Raw genomic sequence first — 20,566 nt, 5'->3', positions numbered from 1 at the left:
TAAAACATTTATTAAAACATTGAAACAAATATAATATTATAATATTAAGTATAAATCTAATCAAGTTAGTGTTTATTAGCATTTACATTTAATTAAAAAGACAGTAACAATTTAAATACATGTATTTGTGAACCGATATACAGCTGTTCTTTTTAATAGTCAACTTATTTTCAGATCATCAGTTTTTTGATCAACTTTACCCGGACAGTGTTAGTGATTTATCTCATATGTTGTAATGTTTTATTTTTGTAATATTTTCTATACTTTCTCGAGGAGCCATTGCCTCTCTCGCCTCCTGTGAGGAAACACACACATCAAGATCACACACAAAACATGTTCTTAGATTGACATATTCTATCATATCTTCTGTACAGAGATGATTGCCTTTTTACATCGTTCAGTCGCTTTTTAAATAAGAATAATGGGTTACACTTTACGATAAGGTTCCATTCGTCAACATTAGTTATTAGTTAACAGGAACTAACACTTTTTTAGCATTTAATAATCTGTTGCGTCTCCTTTAACGTATGTCTTATTTTGCTTATGTACATGTGATGTGTGTGTGAGATACAGTGTGCTCGATGTTTTGCAGTACTTGTTTACCCCGTTCATCAACACGTCACATGTTTTCCTGTTGATCTGTCGTGTGTTCAAGTTCTTCCACCGCAGACTCAGAGCTCTGTCTTGTGTGAATGTCACACTGAACAGTGTTGTTGAGATATTGCTGCTGTAAAAGTGTGTGTTGGTCAGAGAGTTACTGAACTAACAAGGGCTTTCTTGAATATCTTTGGTAAATTATATTTAGTGGAACATTTCTTTTGTAGGGAGATGAACTGCAGTTTATAATGTGTGTGCCGTTCTGTTCTTCTTCTTTTTTTCTTCTTCTTTCACTTTTGATTTGAGAAGTTTAGAACAAAATGTTCGAAAAAATTGAGGAACGTTGTTGTGAAGTATATTAATCTTCAAATATATGAGGAGACGATAGCTCGAGTTTTACTAGCTTTTTATTATTCTTTATGACTGCAGAGAATGTGCCTCGTGCTTACGTCGGCACTCACGTATATCCAATAACAGAACATGACAGGTTCACGTGACATCTCCCCCTTTTAGTCTGGGGATTAATACAGCACCAAACAAAACATCTGTTTCTTAGAAACATTCTCAGATATTACCTTTTTAGTATGAAAACAATATTTTACATATTCTTCTTTTAAGAAACCCAGATATAAAATAAACATAATATCTCGTATTCTACTTATCAATATTGTTATTTTAAACTTGCCGTTTAAGTAGATATTAACGAAAATACAACTGAACAAGCAATGTAAACAAACTTTCTGCTCAGACCTTTCTCTCTCTCTCTCTTCAAAATAACTGGTCTGTCCTCTTTTGTGAACATAGTTAACTAATTTCTTCTGACTAATAAGTCAACTTGATTGCAGGTTTCACAACGCGTCCAGAACGCGTTCTCAAAACTCTGGGTGACAACAGTATGCGACTAGTCTCAGAGTTAGTTTGAGTTGGACTGGTGTCAGATGCCATGTTATCCGGCGGGGTGGTGACTTTTGGGGTCTGCATTAGAGAGTCATCCCTTTCATGGTTGACAATCTGTAGATGCCTCCGGTTTCGATTGGTGGTGTCTCCTTGTGGTGTTTTCACCACAAATGACCGGGGAGTGGAACATGAAGCCTGTATCACTCCGGTCCCTCTCCATATCTTTTCGGAGTCTGTTTTCAGTCGCACTCTGTCTCTGACCCCTATGGCGGGAAGCGGCTTTGCGGAGTATCTCCTGTTGTAGGTGTATTCGTATGCCTGCTTAGCTTTGGCATCTGTCTGCCTGACTGTAGACAGATTTGGCCATGATGGTCTCAACTGTTGGCGTAGCTTGGGAACTGTGGTTCGCAGTCTCCTTCCCATAAGGAGTCTGGCCGGGCTTTCTTTTGTTGGCTCCGTAGCGGTGTCTCTGTAGATCAGGAGAGCTAGCTGGGGGTCTTGTTGCCTAAGGATGCCTTTAGCGGTCCTGACAGCTCGCTCCGCCATCCCGTTAGCTTGGGGATAATATGGGCTTGATGTAGTGTGCTGGATGTCATACTTGGATGTGAAGACCTGGAACTGCCGCGCGTTGAACTGCGGGCCGTTATCTGTTATCAGCTCTTCAGGTATCCCGAACCGTGTAAATATACTCATCAACTTACTTATAACCACTTCGCTTGTGGTCTGGGTGAGACTCAATACTTCAAGCCATCTTGAATAATAGTCAACAACGACCAGGAAGTTCTTTCCTTTAAACTCGCATAGATCTGCAGCTAGTTTTTGCCAAGGGAGTTCTGGCAAAGGTGTTGTGATGAGTGGTTCACGGCTTTGGCTTGGTTTGTGCTCGTTGCAGTGTGGGCATGAGGAAACTTTCTCTTTTACTGCATGGCTTATCTTTGGCCACCAGATGGCATCGTTGTATCTCTCTCTGGATTTGTTTAGGCCTTGATGCCCATGGTGGATTCTCTCCAGCATCTCTGTTCTCATTGTTTGTGGGATCACAATTTGGTTTCCCTTTTTTACCAAACCATTATGCTCACTAAGACTTCTTCTCTCCCTAAAGTAGTCTAAAGCAGGTCTGACGACGTCCTTTCTGTATCGTGGCCAGCCATACTTAATGTACTTTTTGCAGGGTTTGACTTTTTGCAGGGTTTCATCCTTCTCTGTCTCTGTCTTTATGCGCTCCAGCACTGTATTAGGCCTTTCAAGTTCTTCGATGGCGTCCACGTATGCCTGGATGTCCTCGCTCAGTTTTGTGTCGTCCATTTTTGACTCTGGGTGCCTTGACAACACATCAGGTACTATCAGGTTTTTACCTGGGATGTACTCAGCAACAGGGTTGAACTTCATTAAGCGGATCAGAAGTCGCTGGCACCTCAGTGGAGTTTTGTCTAGGTCTCTGTGGTTAATGAGTGTCACTAGTGGTTTATGGTCAGTAAGTAATTTGTAACTTTCCAGACCACACAGATAAAGATAGAACTTTTCTGAAGCCCATACACTAGCAAGACACTCCTTTTCTATTTGTGCGTACTTCTTTTCTGCTTCATTTAGTGTACGAGAACAGTAGGCTACTGGTTTGAGTGTACCTCCATGATTCTGCAGCAGTACTCCTCCTAATCCGTAACTGGATGCGTCTGCTCCTACTACAGTGGGCAAATTTGGATCAAAGTACTGAAGTACTGCATTTGTCTTTTGCATGCTGGCGCTCACATCTCCCACAGTTTCTCCTTTCACTTTCTTTTCGTCCTCCTGCTGCCTCATACTGTGTTTTTTTCCACTTACTTTTATAAACTTTAGATTTCACTTCATCAACATGCCCTGATGCACCAGCCTCGCTGTTTTGTTGCTTCACTAGCTCACTGTGCCTGGCCATGTCGACTGCTTTTTTCAGAGTGAGGTCGCTTGTCATTTGCAGCTTCAGTGAAAGATCTTTGTCTTTAATCCCTATGACAAGTCTATCTCTTATTTCCTCCTCCTTCTCATGAAAGTCACAGTGGGCTGCGAGTTCATACAAGTGTCTTATGTACTGTTCGACGGACTCACCCCCTTCTTGCGTCCGCGAGTGAAAACGTGCTCTCTCGAAAATCACATTTCTTTTCGGCACGAAGTGCTCGTCAAACAGCTTTAGCACCTGATCAAAATTCTCTTCCTCCTCGTCATCCGGCAAAACAAATGAACTGTACACTTGCTCTGCTTCCGGGCCCATAGAATAAATCAGTGCGCTGACCTGAACATCGGCTGGCTCTTTGTTAAGCTTCGTTGCTATTCGGTACCTGGAGAAGCGTTGTTTCCAGTCGGGCCAATCCTCCAGTTTAGCGAAGTTAAGTTGCTCCGGCGCCGAAAACTTTGCCATTCTGGGCGGCTTTCTCCAGTCAAACAACTTCCTTTAGTCAGCGTGATATGTCGGTTCACTTCTGACACCATGTGAAGTATATTTATCTTCAAATATATGAGGAGACGATAGCTCGAGTTTTACTAGCCGTTTATTATTCTTTATGACTGCAGAGAATGTGCCTCGTGCTTACGTCGGCACTCACGTATATCCAATAACAGAACATGACAGGTTCACGTGACAGTTGTATTTTGTTTGGCTGTCATTTTCACGTGGCTTTATTGTGATATTTGGACATGGAGATGATGAACTAATTTAATGTTTGTTGCCATCATGTGAAACTCCTTATAATGCATTTAAGTCTTATTACCTTGTAATTGATTTTTTTTCTTTAATTAGAAGATTAAGATCTTATGAAAGATTTTTTTTTTTTTTACTTTTTGTTTATCAATGAATCCTGAAAAAACTATCACAGCTTTCAAAAAAAAAAAAAAAAAAAAAAATCAGCACAACTGTTTCCACATTGATAATAAATCCTCATATTATCCTGATTTCTGGAGGATCATGTGACACTGAAGACTGGAGTAATGATGATAAATTCAGCTTTGATCACAGGAATAAATTACACTTTACTAGATATTCACATAGAAAACTATTATTTTAAATTGCAATAATATTTCACCACTGGTTTTTTTCTGTATTTTTGATTAAATAAATGCAGGCTTGATAAGTGTATAAAGAGACATTAAAAATGCTATCACTTTGTGAAAGAATTCCATAAACAGAACTTATTAAATACTGGAAAATATGACTCTAGATCTTATCAATCCAGATCTTATGGAAAATCTTTAGTACATTAATCAGCAATTTCTGTTCAGAAAAAAAAGAAAAGTGAACAGTTTCATTCCCTGTTGTGTTTTTATCTCCGTGTGTTGGAAAAACTCAATGGCCTCTATTGGTGATATCATATAAAACACAAAGGGAAACAGAAAACTATAAAATAAGGTTAATAACCAAATCACAATTCATAAATCATATTTAAATACGGTTCATTTTGAACAAAAATTGAGTCAGTAGATCATCAAGCCTTCTTCGAAACATGTTTTTATCTTCCCTGATTCACTGTGGTGAACCGTTATACATGTAAGTGTTTATATTTTTGACCTGACAGGATCGTTTTCACAGAGAAATTGTGTGTAGCCTTCACTCAAAAAAACTGAACAAGGAAGGTTGTGCACTTTACATAATATATTTATATTTAGTTTACTTATAATAATTGTGTTTGTTGACTTGAAATGTTTTTTTTTTCTATTAAGGTCCACGTAATTATGTCTCAACTTAACAGTACAAAATCCTGACGCGTTGTCTAAACACAAACCATTTATGTTAAGTAAAAACTTCTTACATCCAGAGGGGGCGCTATAGTGCGACGCTGCTCTAACTTAATTTGATTGTGTTCAATCTGCTTAAATATACGTAAAATTTAAGTTTACTTAATCCGTTTGTGTTGGATTAAATGAATGATGTGTGTTGCATTAACTGAGACTGAGCGGTGCTTGTTACGTAGTTCCCAGCATGCTTTGCATATGGTTGAATTAAGAAAGAATAAATGTTAAAATTAAGTGTTATTTTATGTGTTTTTGAGAAAATGAGAAGGGGAAGACTTGATAGTGTGTAATTGTGTTTACAGTTTTTTACGATCGCTATGACAGTTTTTTCAATACATTTAACACATTTCCTAAACTCTTAACGCACCAACACACCTAAAACACACAATTGGCAAAACGATTAATTTCATGCTCAAAATCACACATTGTAAACTAAACTCCAAAACTAATTTTCAAAATACAATAATACACTAACACAATACACTATGTCTAACAAAACACTGCAAACATGTTTCAAAATCAAATAATTATTCAAAACACTAACACATGTTCTCTTCCAACAGGAACATTTAGTCAATCATAACACAATGACAAAAAAACACTAACATCTGCTGAAATTACTGAAACTGCATTGTCAGGTCGGCCCTTATACAATAGACAGTATATTGTATTGAATATACATTTTTCTCTACATTTTTTGTTTTGTTGGGTTTAGTAAATGCATGCATTTCTTTCCATTTGCTGCAGAAATTCAATACAAAAAATGAATGACCATCTCTAGACCATCAGCTAGAAAGAGTAGCTTTATGTACAGTTTATGAAGAAAAAAAAAGACAAACAGACAGACAGATTTGCTGCAGTAAAGACTTTATTTGCAAAATGAAGTTTTATGTAACAAAGTTCGGGAGGAGCATGTTCAGGTAATCATCCAATCAGCACGAGAAGGAGCCAGTATAAATAAAGCCTTTCCTTACCTCCTGTCTCATGACTAATTTCTCAGCATCCCATCTCCACCCCTTCACCCCACATTCGGCTGGGTCCGTTCATAGATACCTACTCTAATGTTATGGGGGGGAGTACTCTGGGGTCGGGCCGAATTCTGAGCTCAGAGCCCTCCCCCCGGACAGCAAGCCAAATACGCATTATAATATTACATCAGTTTATTGCAAGATATACCTCTCCCATGTCCTTGTCCCACTCCTCTCCCTTGTCCTGGTACTCGTCTTCCTCTCCCCCCGTGCAGCCATTTTTCTTTCTTTCTTTCTTTCTTTCTTTCTTTCTTTCTTTCTTTCTTTCTTTCTTTCTTTCTTTCTTTCTTTCTTTCTTTCTTTCTTTCTTTCTTTCTTTCTTTCTTTCTTTCTTTCTTTCTTTCTTTCTTTCTTTCTTTCTTCCTTCGTGTTGCTCTATATTGTTCCTTTTCCACATACGATCAGCCTAGAGTCCTCTTTTATAACATATGGTCATGCGATTGAAAGAACCTCAACACCCGAGTGTAATTCCTTGGATATCAGCTGTAATTTATATATTTGCATAACTTCAATAAGCTGTTTCTCAGTAGCAATGGAATAAAATACAGGAAATATATTTGTGTTTCAATTCACAATATGAACAGTATTGAACACTTTGACTTTAGCCTATAAGTTATGTTTAGAACATGATGTTATCTGTTCTGACATACAGTGTGAAAGCATTTGTAAATTTGGCAGTACAATTACATTGTTTTGGTCTTGGTTGAGATTGTGTGTAAAAGAAGTTCAAGCATTTTAAATTTGTGTTAACTGTATGCATTTTGTGTCAAAGCAACAAGAAATGTGTTAATTGTATAGCCTACAAAGACGGATGTTGTGCTAACCGTGTGAAGAGTTTAGGAAACTTGTTAAATGTATTGAAAAAACTGTCATAGCGATTGTAAAAAACTGTAATGTTCAATTACATTGTAATTATTATAACCATTTAAATTACAGTGGGTTTCCATTGTGGAGAAGAGTGGAGCGTTGTGATTGGCTGTGACTTGATATGTTAATTTACAATTGTTTTGATTGAAGGAGCGTGTAAATCTGAGCATTTAAGATGCTAATATGTGCTACTGCTATTAGTTCGCTATAGTCTAACAATTGAATTATGTGTCACTAAAATAAATGAAATATTGATGGATGAATGAAAATAAAAAACACCTAAATCATGTCAGGAAACCTTAAAAGTTTCACTGAGATTACTTAAATTGGGTCGCTTAAAATGACTTAATTCCATGATGTTGAAGTTACATGAACAAATTAGGTTTGTTTAACGTAATCCAGTTATGTGGAACCTGTAAAAAAGTGAATTAAAGCCAACATATCATTTTTTTGAGTGTTCGTCACTCGCCTGTGTGTCTCGACATATACATAACTAAAGTTGCTCTAGGGATTTAACATGTCTGATAACCAGACTCCGTATAGGACGCTCTAACCTTAATTATTCCCTGCATAAATGTGAGTCTTATTAATTATATAAGTCTTATTAATGTGAGAATAACAGAAATGGCTCTTACTGTGAGGCATATACAAGAGAAAGAAATAAGATACAGACTCTAACTGTAATGGCATTAATTTCCATATTTCAGAATGCACAGAAATAGTTATGTGTCTGATATTCTTCTAATTAATGGGTAAAACTACAGTATTAAAATGTATTTGGCGAAACTACTTTGTGTTCTGTGTCTCCCAGTGGCTTACATTATTGCCAGTTTAGTGTTAGTGATTCATTTGCAGCAAAACAAAAGATAACATCTATGCCTTCATCTCCGAAAACAGTATTTATGTCTTCATAATAAACCCAGACAAGCTCAGTGCCGACTCGTTTTCTGTCAGTTTACTTTCGTGGATTGAAATGTGTGCAAAGGATTGTGGGTGATTGAAGGACATGAAGGACACACTTGATGCATCCTTCATCAGAGTTTACTCAGAGTAAGCGGATAAACTCAACTTTTGGTTCCCAAACCTGAGGTACACTTCAGGGTGAGCAGCCAGAGCAACAGCAGGTCATTTTAAACAAATGTTAAACAAATCTGTGGTCATGAGCGATGAGTCAAAGATGCAAATGAAGCATCAGCATCAGGTTCATGTGTTAGTGAATACCAGCACAATACCAGCACTTGTTTTTACTACTAATATTTGTTCTGCTGGTTCCATCAGTTGTCATGATGATTTGACGTCAATCTTCACTAAATATAGCTCACATCTTCAGTCAAGCACAGAAGTTATCAAACTGTGTTTCTATTTTTTTGTTTTTTATAACATTACATGGTTCCACTTTATTTCGATACTCCACTTTAGACTTTAGAAGTAACTTTAAAGTTATTTCAACTAGAAAACTTTGCAACTACAGTGTCATGACTCATGAGAAAGGGTAATATCAGTGATTTAGAGCAAAGGATGTTTAGAGATTCACGTTGTGCTTCGCTGATCTCATTTGTTATCTTAATGTTTTATATATGCGTGCATACCAATATTTTTTTTACATTTAGTTTATTAAAGAGGAACTTTTTTGTATTTTCTTGTTATATAATGTATTATTACAGAAGGTTCAACCACAGGAGCCTTTCCAGAGGATCACAACAAATAAAATAAAGAGATAGGAGTAATCTTTGAATAACTTTATTTAAGAAATATACTTCAAGCTTTTGAGGACCTGAAGTCACCTTTATTTCTACATTGCGCTGTATTCTTTACGGAGATGATGTGTTTCTGCTGTACAGCAGATCTAGAAGAAAACAGTGTCTAAGTTTTTCATTGATTCATTTCTGTTGCCAAAGTCATCTGGAGAAAACCGTGATGTCCTCGTCCAGCTCAGCTCAGTTCTCATGCAGTGCTGTCAGTGCAGACAGATAAAGAATATAAGAATAATAAGATCATGTTTGATTTAGTCAAGAATACGTCAGTCATAACCGAATCCTGCAGATGTGAAAGAGAGTGTGATCATATGTGCCTCAAGTTATTAAAGTACAACACAAAAATAAACACAAACTGTTTCAGTAAACAAATATTATAATATTTATTTTTATAAAAAGTGTGAACCAATGTTATTTTTTCCTGAAAAATAAAAATAAAAATGCTGGTTTGGTGTTGCTCCTGAATTATATTTGTCATAACTATGTGTGTGTGTGTGTGTGTGTGTGTCTCACCTCTTCTGTGACTGAATCATCAGAATGCAAGTCTTCAGGTGTGTGTGTGTGTGTGTGTGTGTGTGTGTGTGTGTCTCACCTCTTCTGTGACTGAATCATCAGAATGCAAGTCTTCAGGTGTGTGTGTGTCCGGAGAAACTAGAACACAAGTATCTGATCATCTTCATGTACAGTTTATAGCCGATACAATGACAGTTCACACATCCAGAGAAGAAGAAAGACAATAGCAGTGTTTTATCATAAACATCATAAAGACTCACAGTTTGGTGTTCCACTATTAATGCTGTCGCGTCTGACTCGTCTCAGGATCTGTTTCTCTCCTGGATCAAGAGTTGGAATCTCATTTTTCTCTTTCTCTCTTTTCCTGTAATTTAAGTTCTCCTGCAGTTCGTGATGCTCCACAGATCTGCTGCCATTAAACATTTTACACACTGTTAACTTCAATTCTTTACTTTATATGTTTAAAAATAGAGATAAAGTTTAGAGTAAGAGTTTAACTCTAAGATTCTAGATTTATATTTTAGTCACACTATAAAACAAACATCAATGTCCAGTTTGAAAAAACAAAGATAAAGGTGTTTAAAATACCGAGCAGAAATACCTGAACTGAACCCTACAGTATATATGTCTCCGTCTGACATTACCACTCCTGTTTGTTAAGCAAATTTAACTGATGCAAATGTGAATTACCATGATGTTTCACTTCTATTTAAGGCAATGAAATTCACCTTTGGCTAAGCCCCGCCCCCCTTAGTTACTGTTGCTACGTCCGTCAACTTCATCTGGGCTCTGGTGTGGTATCAACATGGCTTATGCTGTGACGCTCTTCCTGATGAACTTTTATCAAACTTTTATAAAGCAGCAAATAAAGTGTCCGATAGAAGTTAGGCAGAAGTGTCTGCAGTGTGCGTTTGAAGGCTTTATTCAAGACATACCGGAGAAACACAAGCAACAACAAGATCCAAATAGAGGCAAAAGCATAACGGTCACAGTCAAAAAATGAACCACAGCACATCCTGATGGAGACGGAGACTGGGACTTACAATATCAGGAGCAACACTGTTCATGCAGAGCTGGTCTCTCTTCACTTCTATAATCGTTATTACAAAGGAAACGGACTACGCGAGTATAAAGTTGTATTTATTAGCAGCGTGTGCTAGCATATCAACAACTAGTGTAGAGAACCGAAATCATGACCTAAACCAGCATAAAACTGACTAACTAGTGTAACTTCACAGTAAGGTTAAAACACAAAAGTGTGTTGTTGATCTTGAGGGGTTTCGCTGACTGAGGACGTCCACACAGTTTAATCCAAACACGACACTTGTCAGGATTTGACTTCGGTTTTGGGAAGGGAAAAACGGACACCGCCTCCAACCTCTCTGGGAAACGCGTATCTGTGTTACTAATGCCCCAGGCACAACGGTTAACCATATTTCTGATAAAACTGTGGAGCTCGTTCTCGGCTGCGCTGTGATTGGTCAATCATTCTAGGGCGTGGCTTAGCCAAAGGCGTATTGTCACAGCATGTGAATAATTATTAGGCAAGCTGGTATTCTTTCTGATCATATATTTTTTTCAACCTCATTTGACCAAGTCCAAATCTCATTCAGTATTTTCTACAAGTGACACTAAAAATTAATCTCTCTCCTGATCATCATCATCATCACTGGAGCTGATGAAGGTCAGAGAACATATATTTCTTTCGTACAGCCTGTGGGAAATAATCCTGTATATGTACAGGTGAAGCTCACAGAATGTGCCGTGGTTCTGGAGATCTCCTGTAGAGGGAGACACTTCACTATTACTGGACTCAGTCCAGACACTGACACACACTGCAGATCGGATCCAGATCATCAAGATTTGACACTTTGACACTTTAAAAACCTGATTTTGTTTTAGGAATTCATCATTTGACAGTCAACATCTATATAAAATGTTTTTTGAGGATATAAAACCTTTAAATCTGCCTATTCAGTTCGTGTTGTGTTATGTAGACAAGACACCCATTTTCTCCCTATAAGATTTAACACTTTATGAGAGACGAATTTTAAAAGACAGTAAATTTGACCAATCATATCGTCCTTCTAAATGAGCGGGGTTTGTTGTCACTGACTTTATGACATGTTCCGCCCACCTCTGGAGATAAAAAAATAAAATAAAAAGATGTGCAAGTAACATTAGTGAGGAGGACATCGCTGTTAACTTAATATCCATCCAACATTTTTAATGCTGTTTAATTTGACCATTTAAAGAAAAGCTTTGTATTTTGAGCAGCTCTTGCGTTATTTTTGCCTCTTCACGATGACTCGAGTGCTTGCTGTAGTCCTCAGTTGTAAGTCGCTTTGGATAAAAGCGTCTGCTAAATGACTAAATGTAAATGTAAAAGCGTTTAATTGGCAAAGGAAGACCTATAGAGGTGCACGATTCTGGATAAATTGAGAATCTTGATTTTTTTTTCCTTCCAAAAAAAAAAGAGAGAGTAATTTAGGCCTAGAGGTTCTGACAAAATATTAAATGATTTAAAATGTAAAGTGACATTGGGGATGATGGAGAAACACACACATTAGCTTCGGTTAAACAGGCGTCTAATAATTTGGGTAAATGTGTAATCTAGATTTATGCCTTTTTTTTCACATCTTCACGGACACAACAATGATTTCCCTCGTGTGTTAATATTTTTCCTTGTAATAATGTATGGTTTGCAAAAATGAAAACTGCTGCGTCTGTTTATATTAGAGAATTAAAGTGTGTGTGTTGTACATAATGGCCAAGCATGCACCCTTAAAATAGCATATGACTAACGCGCGGCGCCACTGACTTTGTTTAGACTCGGCTATTCCTGGTCAGTGGTGGAATTGATTTCTAAAACTGGAAAATATCACCAGGGAAGTTTTGCGCCGGAACACGCTCCTCTTTTCACCGAACCGCCCCCCCGAGCGCAAGATCATTCCCTAATATACCGCCATGCGTCTGTGGAGGGAAAGTCCCCTGTGCGCGGGTGCAGAATAGCAATGATACATGCGACGTGTCCAGAGTTAATTGCGCTGGGTGCAAGATAGGGCACAGTCTGCATGTCTGATCTTGCCCAGATTTCTTCATCAGTGTAAGAGATTGTGTTTCTTGTTACGGCGCTTGCGCAGACTAAGTAAACAGATCAGATGGACGTGGTTGTGTAAAAGAGATAAAAACGATATAAATACTGTTTGTTTTCTCACACAATCCGCTTGTTTCGTGTCTTAGGCCATCAATGTGCACTTACGATGGGGAATTGTGTAATGTGGACTTTTCTCTGCATGCTTTTGGAGACAGTGCCTATAGACCTGCATTATACGACTGACAGACAAGAACGGTTTGACCTAAAAATATCAAAATTGAAACTACTGCGGAGACAAAGACACCGACATCTTGATGCACTTCAGGTAAGATAAAACACACCAACATTTAATTTCAAAGTGAACTATCCCTTTAAATATTTAGCAGTGATATTATCAGGTCAGGCTTTTATATTTACAGCGCAGTAAGCTAATAGCCTGCACAGAATATGATGTCATTATAATATAACAATGTAATATGTAACAATAAATTTGGCAGTGGCTTCATAAATTAATAAAATAAAATAAACGTTTTTTTTTTTTTACAGCTGATGCCCATTTCTTACTTTTTTTTCTCTTTTTTTCCAGAACTATAGAGTTTAAGAATCTTACTGTATTTTTGTGTAATTAATTAAGACGTCGTAAACACGACTTCCCACCTCGTAAATATGAACTTTGCAGGAGGACTTAATAACATTGCCCTCTGATGATGACTGGAGCAAGATGGCCGCCTGTTAAGGACTACAAAACCCAGAATGCCAGAGAGTACATTTACATTTAGTCATTTAGCAGACGCTTTTATCCAAAGCGACTTACAACTGAGGACTACAGCAAGCGAGTCATCGTGAAGAAGCAAAAATAACGCAAGAAGTGCTCAGAATAGCAGAAGCCAAACAAGGGAGGATTAAAGGAAGAGGATTTTTACTATGTCAAGTGCTCACGGAAGAGATGAGTTATCAGTTGTGTTTTGAATGTGGTCAGGGATTCTGCATTGGGACGAGGGCGGAGATCATTCCTCCAGCATGGAACCGTGAATGAGAATGTTCTGGAGAGTGATTTTGTGGCTCTCTGTGATGGTACCACGAGCCGTCGCTCATTGACCGATCGCAGGCTTCTGGTAGGGATGTAGACTCGTAGGAGCGAGTGAAAGTAGGAGGAGCTGAGCCTGTGGTCGATCTGTGAGCAAGCGTCAATGCCTTGAACTTGATGCGAGCAGCGAGTGGTAGCAGTGCAGAGAGATGAACAGAGGAGTGACGTGCGCTCGTTGAAGACAAGACGGGCTGCAGCATTCTGTTGCAGATTATAAGATTTAATCTTATAGATTGCAGATAATAAGACAGGCATCAGCCTCTAATAGAGGCTGTGAGAAAGTTGCACAAACTAAAGATCCTGAGGCCCAGTTTACACATACATGTTTATTTTGAAAAACTGAGACATTTCCCTTCGTTTACACGCAAACGGAGAATTCTCCTCTGAAAACCATTCTTTCTAAAAACTCTGGCCTGAGTGGAGATTTTGGAAAAACTCTGTTTGCACGTTTGCATGTAAACTGAGAAAAAACGAGTTTTAGGCAGTCGACGTCACCGTATGCGACAGAACTTTCGGGATTCTGATTGGCTAACGTGGGCTTGAGCTTCTCCTTACACTGCCACAGGTTTGGCATGCTCTTGACGGCATATACACGGGTTTGTGTAAACGAACGCGTTTCTGAAAACTGACAGGTGTGTGTGTTTGTTTGTTTATTTATTAGATAGCAACAAAAATAAATGCATAACAAGATGCCATCACAGTGACATCATACATTTATCAGAACTGTCGAGGATAACACAAGAAAGTTACAAACTTATTTCCATTGTGGTCCTCGTTGTAGTCTGATAAAGATGGCAAGCAAGCTACAGATGACTAAAGTGACACTACGTAAACCACATCCAAATACAAAAATAAAATAAACACACACACTGTGCACTGTGTTATTTTTGAAAACGGAGAGGTGTGACATGTCCATTTATGAAAATAGCCGTCCGCGTGTGAACATAGCCCGAGTCTCTCATGCTGCCACAGTGCTAATATACAACGTTTCAAACACTGACTAGAAGAGTACAGGCTTGAACAAGGAGGGAATACAAGACATAGAAAGCATACAAAAAAGGTTAAAATAAATCAATTATTTACATTTTATTATTTAGCTGTTTCTTAAATGTTGTCTGGGAATCGCTTTCCTAGGAAGATCATTCACCGAGCAAGGAACACTGCATGTTCAAACATGTTGAAGAATTTACACACACACACACGCACACACACGCACACACGCACACGCACACACACACACACACACACACAGATTATAACTTGCTGAGCTATCTTCATTATCTTCGTGTGATCAGTGAGGGTTTCTGAATCATCATGAGTCAACCTCTGCATCAGTCTGTCTGGATCATGAGAAACTACGAGATCACACACACACACACACACACACACACGCACACACGCACGCGCACACGCACACGCACACACACACACACACACACACACGCGCACACGCACACGCACACACACACACACACAGACAGATTATAACTTGCTGAGCTATCTTCATGTGATCAGTGAGGGTTTCTGAATCATCATGAGTCAACCTCTGCATGTCTGTCTGGATCATGAGAAACTACGAGATCACACACATGTACTAGTTCAAATCCTCATTCAGAGTAAGTTGCTATATATGTGTAACAGTGAACAATTCATTCATTCATTCATAAGTGTTTTTCATCTTAAAGATCACACTCCAAGAAAAAACTTTAACTGCCAAAATAATGTGATATAATTGTATTGTAATTTCAATCATGGTTAATAAGCACCATTTTTATCTCCTTAAAACAAAATAACGATGATAAAATAAAATACTAAATAAATAAATATGGGAACCTGCCCAGTCTGGCAACACTGAGCAAGAGTGTGCTCATATTTTCTGAAATAATGCTGATATGATTTAGTGGTGGTTAAAGACACAATTTACATTTACTGAGTGACTTAAATGTTTTTGTGCATTGAGAGAGAATAACTGTTGTACTTTATATTTAAAATGACCAAATAGTATGAGTTACATGTAGTGACTATTTAAACTATATACTAATATCAGCTTTTGCTTGATTTTATATTTTTCTAGTTTATTTTAGAGTATTTGTACCTCATTGTTCATATTTGTATTTTATGGAGCCCCTAAAGGGACATTTTTGTGCACGTCCCTGAAAAACTGATTGAGGCTGATTGTGTTCATCATTTATACTGTGGGGGAATGTGAGAAAATAGAAAAAAAGTACAGTATCTGTAAATGGGAATGAAGAAATTTGCTTGTGTCATGTAAACATCTGATGTTTAATCCTGATCATATGCTATTGGAAATGTCCTACTTCTCTCTTCTGAAGTCCTAGTTTTGAGGTCATCATGTTGAGGACACCAGGTTTATTCTTGCCTTCTTATTGGGAAAATCCCAATAAAGCAATATGAACAATATAAACATTCACAGCTCTAGAAAGTCTGTTGGCGAATCTGGAATATCAAATGCTATTTTAGGTTGGTGTAAAACATACAATATGCTTTAAATGGTTATTCATAAATGTAAATATGCTCTATAATGACAGTATAAGGTGATGTAGCGGTACCACTCAGAAACTCAGGTATCTAAAGGTTTCCCAGTGGCAAATAAAACTGGGAGTTCATGTACAATTTTAACTAGAAACCTTTATTTATGATAATTCCAATATGTGAAGCATTAGTCCTGATTATTGAAAATAATCGCATTATTGGTGAACATGTAAACATATTGAACATAAGGTAATAATAAAACTGTTCCGCAAAATTGAGAATGCATGTCTAACTTGTACAGTATGTAAGAGCTCCTAAAAAAATATATATATATATCTCGTCTGTTTGCGCACACTTGGCGAATAAAGCTCGTTCTGATTCCAGTTTACAGTGGGGCAAAGTAATATGGCTGTTCTTGTTCTTTGCTCGGTTTATTTGTGCATGCGTGAGAGTCCGTGGGTCATTATCTCGAGGAATCTTGTGAGCAGTTACTCAAGACTTGCAACACTGTCGTTCATAGTTGGTTTCAAAGAACATGTTGAAAGTCAGTGGAAAGTTTTGACACACATTCAAAACCAAAGGAAGTGTGTGTAAAATGTCACTGGGCCCACCAAGCCTGCATGGTTAACATCATGGGCCCTATCTTGCACCCAGCGCAAGTGACTTTGAACACCGACGCATGTATCATTCCTATTTTGCACCCGCGCACAGCGGACTCTTCCCTCCACAGACGCACGTCGGTAAATTAGGAAATGAACTTGCGCTCGCGGGGGCGGTTCAGCGCAAAGAGGAGTGTGTTCCGGCGCAAACGTTCCCTGGTGCTATTTTCCAGTTTTAGAAAGCAATTGCGCCACTGACCAGGAAAAAAACAGTCTAAAGACAGTGGCGCCGCGCGTTAGTGATATGGTATTTTAAGGGCGCGTGCTTGGCCATAATGTTAACGCGCATCCACTTTGATTCTCTAATATAAACAGATGCAGCAGTTTTCATTTTTGCAAATCATACATTATTACAAGGAAAAATATTAACACACGAGGGAAATCATTGTTGTGTCCGTGAAGATGTGAAAAAGATCTCGATAAATAAAAAAAAAATCTAGATTAGGCTACACATTTACTACCCAAATTATACCCCTGTTTAACCGAAGCTAATTTGGGTGGTTTCTCCATCATCCCCAATGTCACTTCTCTGTGTTTTACAGCCCTGACGAGAACGTCGGTCTCCTCGGATGTGAACCGCTCCTGGCGTGCGCCGGCAAATCCGCCGTTATAATAGCAATCGCCGTTATAATAGCAATCCGCCGTTATAATAGCAATCCGCCGTTATAATAGCAATCCGCCGTTATAATAGCAAACCCGCCGTTATAATAGCAATCCGCCGTTATAATAGCAATCCGCCGTTATAATAGCGATACGCCGTTATAATAGCAATCCGCCGTTATAATAGCAATCCGCCGTTATAATAGCGATCCGCCGTTATAATAGCAATCCGCCGTTATAATAGCAATCCGCCGTTATAATAGCAAACCCGCCGTTATAATAGCAATCCGCCGTTATAATAGCAATCCGCCGTTATAATAGCAATCCGCCGTTATAATAGCGATCCGCCGTTATAATAGCAATCCGCCGTTATAATAGCAATCCGCCGTTATAATAGCGATCCGTCGTTATAATAGCAATCCGCCGTTATAATATCAATCCGCTGTTATAATATCAATCCGCCGTTATAATAGCGATACGCCGTTATAATAGCAATCCGCCGTTATAATATCAATCCGCCGTTATAATAGCAATCCGCCGTTATAATAGCAAACCCGCCGTTATAATAGCGATACGCCGTTATAATAGCAATCCGCCGTTATAATAGCAATCCGCCGTTATAATAGCAATCCGCCGTTATAATAGCGATCCGCCGTTATAATAGCGATCCGCCGTTATAATATCAATCCGCCGTTATAATAGCAATCCGCCGTTATAATATCAATCCGCCGTTATAATAGCAATCCGCCGTTATAATAGCAAACCCGCCGTTATAATAGCGATACGCCGTTATAATAGCAATCCGCCGTTATAATAGCAATCCGCCGTTATAATAGCAATCCGCCGTTATAATAGCAATCCGCCGTTATAATAGCAATCCGCCGTTATAATAGCAATCCGCCGTTATAATACTGCCCTACAAAGCAAAAAGGCAGTAACTACGCAGAGTGCAGAACTGAGAAAAATGACTTTAAAGTTATCCTGTGTCATCCAGCCTAAGTAGTTGTAGGTAGATTATTACCATTTTTCTCCAAAACGACACACATTTGAGATAAGATGTTTTGTCACATAACAAAGGATGCCCTGAATGTCATGAAAAAGATATTGGGCCCTATTTTAACGATCTGAAACGCAAGTGTCAAAGTGCAAAGCGCAAGTAACTTTGTGGGCGGATCCCGGCGCTGTTGCTATTTTCCCAGCGCGAGAAATGACTCTTGCGCCCGACGCAAATCTAAAAGGGGTTGGTCTGAAGTAGCGTCATTATTCATAGGTGTGGTTTGGGCGTAACGTGAAATAAACCAATCAGAGCGTCCTCTCACATTCCCTTTAAGAGCAGGCGCGCTTGTTCCATGGCGGATCGCTATTATAACGGCGGATTTGCCGGCGCACGCCAGGAGCGGTTCACAGCCGAGGAAACCGACGTTCTCGTCAGGGCTGTAAAACACAGAGAAGTGACATTGGGGATGATGGGAAAAACCCACCCAAATTAGCTTCGGTTAAACAGGCGTATAATTTGGGTAGTAAATGTGTAGCCTAATCTAGATTTTTTTTTTTTTATCTAGATAGATCTTTTTCACATCTTCACGGACACAACAATGATTTCCCTCGTGTGTTAATATTTTTCCTTGTAATAATGTATGATTTGCAAAAATGAAAACTGCTGCATCTTTTTATATTAGAGAATCAAAGTGGATGCGCGTTAACATTATGGCCAAGCACGCGCCCTTAAAATACCATATCACTAACGCGCAACGCGCCACTGTCTTTAGACTGTTTTTTTCCTGGTCAGTGGCGCAATTGCTTTCTAAAACTGGAAAATAGCACCATGGAAGTTTTGCGCCGGAACACGCCTTCTCTTTGCGCTGAACCGCCCCCGCGAGCGCAAGTTCATTCCCTAATTTACCGACGTGCGTCTGTGGAGGGAAAAGTCCGCTGTGCGCGGGTGCAAAATAGGAATGATACATGCGTCGATGTACAAAGTCAATTGCGCTGGGTGCAAGATAGGGCCCAATAACTCATTTTTGACCAAAAATGCAGTTACTGCTTTTTTGCTTTGTAGGGCAGAATAGCAATCCGCCGTTATAATAGCAATCCGCCGTTATAATAGCAATCCGCCGTTGTAATAGCAATCCGCCGTTATAATAGCAATCCGCCGTTATAATAGCAAACCCGCCGTTATAATAGCAATCCGCCATTATAATATCAATCCGCCGTTATAATAGCGATCCGCCGTTATAATAGCGATCCGCCGTTATAATAGCAATCCGCCGTTATAATATCAATCCGCCGTTATAATAGCGATCCGCCGTTATAATAGCAATCCGCCGTTATAATAGCAAACCCGCCGTTATAATAGCAATCCGCCATTATAATATCAATCCGCCGTTATAATAGCGATCCGCCGTTATAATAGCAATCCGCCGTTATAATAGCAATCCGCCGTTATAATAGCAATCCTCCGTTATAATATCAATCCGCCGTTTTAATAGCGATCCGCCGTTATAATAGCAATCCGCCGTTATAATAGCAATCCGCCGTTATAGTAGCAATCCGCCGTTATAATAGCGATCCGCCGTTATAATAGCGATCCGCCGTTATAATAGCGATCCGCCGTTATAATAGCGATCCGCCGTTATAATAGCGATCCGCCGTTATAATAGCGATCCGCCGTTATAATATCAATCCGCCGTTATAATAGCAATCCGCCGTTATAATAGCAATCCGCCGTTATAATAGCAATCCGCCGTTATAATAGCAATCCGCCGTTATAATAGCAATCCGCCGTTATAATAGCAATCCGCCGTTATAATAGCAATCCGCCGTTATAATAGCAATCCGCCGTTATAATAGCAATCCGCCGTTATAATAGCAATCCGCCGTTATAATAGCAATCCGCCGTTATAATAGCGATCCGCCGTTATAATAGCAATCCGCCGTTATAATAGCAATCCGCCGTTATAATAGCAATCCGCCGTTATAATAGCAATCCGCCGTTATAATAGCAATCCGCCGTTATAATAGCAATCCGCCGTTATAATAGCGATCCGCCGTTATAATAGCGATCCATGGAACGAGCGCGCCGGCTCTTAAAGGGAATGTGAGAGGACGCTCTGATTGGTTTATTTCACGTTACGCCCAAACCACAGCTATGAGTGATGAAGCGACTTCAGACCAAGCCCTTTTAGATTTGCGTCGGGCGCAAGAGTCGTTTATCC

General features: G+C 39.0%; 1 long non-coding RNA gene across 1 annotated transcript; it reads right to left on the bottom strand.

Moving 5' to 3' along the window:
• Positions 1–8,870: 8,870 nt before the first annotated feature.
• Positions 8,871–10,054, bottom strand: LOC306984824. The gene is made up of 3 exons (XR_013794652.1): positions 9,676–10,054; positions 9,495–9,553; positions 8,871–9,102 (listed from the first exon to the last, which is right to left on the bottom strand). It is a non-coding gene; the product is annotated as an uncharacterized lncRNA (long non-coding RNA).
• Positions 10,055–20,566: the final 10,512 nt, after the last annotated feature.

Source organism: Phoxinus phoxinus, assembly GCF_949152265.1.
Source record: "Phoxinus phoxinus genome assembly, chromosome: 17".
Classification (NCBI taxonomy): Eukaryota; Metazoa; Chordata; class Actinopteri; order Cypriniformes; family Leuciscidae; genus Phoxinus; species Phoxinus phoxinus.
Note: the sequence above shows the minus strand (reverse complement) of the source record. Positions and strands in the feature narration are given on the sequence as shown.